The sequence below is a fragment of the Nestor notabilis genome, unplaced genomic scaffold (genome assembly GCF_000696875.1).
Source record: "Nestor notabilis isolate BGI_N333 unplaced genomic scaffold, ASM69687v1 scaffold17174, whole genome shotgun sequence".
NCBI classification, from domain to species: Eukaryota; Metazoa; Chordata; class Aves; order Psittaciformes; family Psittacidae; genus Nestor; species Nestor notabilis.
In genome coordinates this window covers 5,998-10,114 of record NW_009925408.1, presented here as the reverse complement: position 1 = coordinate 10,114, position 4,117 = coordinate 5,998, and positions in this window count along the sequence as shown.

Here is a 4,117-nt window from a genome sequence, read left to right as displayed (position 1 = left end):
AGCAGGAAAAGTGACATGGGAAGGAGAGAGGAAAGAAGCAAAGATGGTTATTTACCCTTTGGTATGACCTGAAGTTCAGCTTAAGACGCCCCATGAGAGGTGGATAGCTGGTGAAAAGGCCAGGCCTCCCATCCTAACCCCTGTGGGCACAATACACATGATACTATCAGTGGAGCGTGACACGAGGGTAAACAGTCCTCGCACAGGGATGCAATTGCAGACTTGGGGTGCTGAGGTCTGATGTGCACACTGTACAGTCAAATCTACTTGCTCACAAGTTCAGCCTCAGGAAAGCCCAAGAGGGAATTTCCTTCACTTTGGAACAAGACAATGATAAACAAATGCAAGCAATTTCACTTGTGATTTTTTCCCTTTAAGGCAGGGAGCTAGAAGGTGATTCTGCAGAGAGGAGTAGGAGGAGGGAAGAGGCTCTTCAGAAGTGATTTAAGCAGATAACAAGGATGATGGGTTTTTTTGTTTAAAGGATAGTAATACTGTGGTAGTAGTTTAGCTGATTAATTCACGTGGTGCCTATGTACACACTCAGCAACCATGGTCAGCGGGTCTTTTCAGAAGAGGGGAGAAAAAAATGCTTCGGCTCATTCATCATCCCCAATGAGGCTGATAGAGAGTATCACAGTAATAACAGGTTTTGCAGTACCACACAGCTTGGAGACTGGGTGCTCTGCATTGTATTCAGCCAGGATTTCAAGATAATATCCACCACCTATCTTCCAGAAACTACAAATTCAGAGGGCTTTGCACAGATAGCCAAGATGACTATCTGCTTTTCTAAGCTACAAACAAAGTTCATCTTTAGGATAACCCTCCATAGAAAGAGACACAAGGACTAGTTAGTGTCTGCCAGCAGAGCCTCTGCTAGAACAATACTGTATTACACTTTAATAAACTAGTAGTTTTAACAAGCAGATTAGTCTTCCATAACGAAGTAAATTATTCTGACCTATTTATCTAATGCAAATACTGCATCTACTCTTGCAGAAGCCAGAGGACAGGAGGGCCCAAGAGAACTTGAAAGAATTTAGTCTGACAGAGCTAATCATGACTGAAAAAAACCCAAACCCCAAAAAACTAGAAGGAACTGTACAACTGTACATTTTGTTTCACAAACAATCAGCTCTGTCCCAAGATCCTCGGAAGTATCAGCCAGCCACTGTACTTGCTGTCTGCAGCTAGGTGAGAAAAAGCACCCACCAAAATACTGAACAATAAGCAGGAACGCTGAGCAAAACACAGGCACCATAAAAAATGAGAAAAAAAAAAAAAAAAGTAAAGAAAAGGCACAGTGTTCTGATAAACCTGGTTAAAGAAGAAGAAAGCCACAGCCCGCTGACCGAAACTTGCATAGGCTGACCGAGAGCAAGCAACGATTTCTTTCTCTGGCTAGGGGGGCAAGAGGTCAGAGGAGCAGAGGGAGAGGAGGGATTTTGATGTTTGTTTACTTGAAGGGCTGTTATTTTGTGAAATGAAATGGAAGAGTTATTTTCAAGCAAAAAAGACTAACTTTTTTTTCTTCAAATTTAAAATTTCACAAAGTTTACATAGTCAAAAATGAAGCCCTATGTTTATGAGGTGCCATCCCTCTAGTTTATTTCTGGCTTTGAATTCAGGCTATTGTAATGAGAAAACATCAAAGAGCAACATTTAACAATAAACATGAATTATATTAGCCACTTCTCCCATGAAGTAAAGATCAGGAACAGAAAGAAAAACACTCTCATCCTTGCATTGACTGTAATTTCTTGCCCTGGAGCAGCTCTGCTCCATCCCAGTGATGAAGCTGGTGGGAAGCATGGGATTTCATGTTCTGCTCAGCCCCCTGCTATTTCTTCCAAGAGACACTCACACAGCAAGACAGCCTCTCTTCTACTTTCCTTTCACAGGAACCCTATCACAGGCACAATTTCACTACCTTCTCCCCCAAACTTTTTTCCGGATTGGCACTATGCCATAATTCCTACCCTTGCTCCTTGTAGTCTCTCTCCCCTTTCACTTCTCCATAAAAATACAGCCACACTTTAGTATCTTCAATCCTTAGAATAGTGTGTGTGTCCCAAAGAAACCAAGCGATCCCCCTCTTCTTCATGCTTCTTGGGCACAATGCTTCATGACACTGATTTTCAGAACAGCCTTTGCAACCCCTCCAAACCTCTCCAGCAGTCTGTGAGGCTCAGTCCACGAAAACTACTCTCTTCCGTACCTACTCAGAAGACAAATTCAGCTTCTTTCTCTGTTCCCATCACTCCCAGATCAACTTTGGCTCATGAGACATACCTCCCATGCAATCTCTTCATGATCTTTTCACCAATGCTCCAGCTCAAGGAAACTTATTTAAGGCTCAAGGGCAACTTTAAGTTATGCTTACCTCTTTCTCTGCTTTACCAACCTTCTTCTGTTATTGCACTCAAGACCATTACACTGCCTTCCCTAGCACCTGTAATTCCAGTACCATCCCTTCATCCAGGCAGCTGCATGTATCTGTGTGGTAACTACTCAGATCTTTTCTGCCCAGTATCTAAAATCCAGGTTCACCACTTAGCTACTCAGCTGCTGATTCTTGATTCAGCAACTGAATCCCTTGACTCAATTGACTGCTGCTCTTCCTCCCCAGCTTTCCCAAGCACTATTTTGCCTCACTACCATCCAACTGTTTCTTAGTTGGTGATAGTTTGTGAAAAGTTATCCACAAGAGTAATTCCCATCCTGTTCTTCTAAACTCACCATCCCTTTCTTTGCTACCCTGACTCCAGTAGCTCCTCTTCCAGCAGGTCACCCACATAGCTGCTTTCTCCCTACCATGTCTCTCAGTCAGTACTGCCTCAACTCTTTATATTTAAGCCCACAGTGCTGTTCCCCTTCAAGGAATAGTTGTTCACAGCAAAGTCTCTAAAATAAATCTTCACCTTAAATGGCTGGTCTGCCTTTCCAGAAGGCAAATCTCTTCCTTTTTTCTCCCAGTCCCCTACATCTCTGGGTACAAACCAAATTCTGTTTTTGCAAAGGATGTAGACCAAGCTGTTCCCGTATTTTCAAGAGAACACCAAGCACCACACACCCATCACATCACACAGCTTCAGCACACAGGTCAGGATGCATGCTTCCATGGCATGTCACCATCAGTTCAAGGGGGAAAGGAACATTTGGCTCTTTGCCACCCAGAGGGAAAAAGGACCACTGAATCAGGAGGTCTGATCAACACTGCCAACAGCAGAAAAACCCATGAGCCCAGCTTCCTGCAGGAAGACCTGCACTAGTATAGGTCTCTAGCAAGAGCGAACCACATTCTGAACATTTACTAAGAGATATCCACTCAGTTACAAGACACCTGCAACCAGTAAGGGGTCTGGCTGGTTGGAAACTTATTTAAGGCCATTTCAGTTTCCGCCAGAGGTTTCCTCATGAACTGAGAACCAGCACCAGCTGCAGAGGAGTAATCCAACGCACATGCACAGCCCTAGCCAGACCTGATGGGGGACTGGGAACAGCCACACAGGGCGGAAGCACCAGGGATGGCCCCAGGCCCCCTGGCCCTGGGGTTGCTGCACCACACCCCGACCCAGACACTTCTGCCTCCATTAACCTCAGGAATTTCCAATGGGAACAGGACTGCCTCTGCACTGGGAAATTTTGCCTTTACTTAAGACGGAGGGAATGTCTCCAATGATGCATTTCATCTTTAACTTCTGGCCCAAGCTGTAAAGGCAATTAGAGGCAAGCAAGCAATCCCTGGAAGAGCATTTCTTGGTTAGTAAAAGCTCGGCTTAAGCATGTGCAGTCTCTTTCAAAAGGAATGATAAGGGCCTACCAAGGAAAGCATTATTAATTGCACCCCTGAAGAACTCCTTGGAGGGAGCTAGTCCTGCAGCCTGCCAGACAGAGCCACCACAGGTATTTTAACCTCATACAGGAGACATTCCTTTCTGATCTGGCTGTAAACAACTTTTCAACTTTAAAGAGCACCTCAGAAAATTAAAGGTCCATTCATTGTTCTGGTGTCCTTTAAGACTGTTTCAGGGCGGTGAGTCTAAAATTCAGAAGACTACTCACAAAAGACAGACTGGTTGGCTGAACTTCTAAGCAGATCGGAAATTCCCAA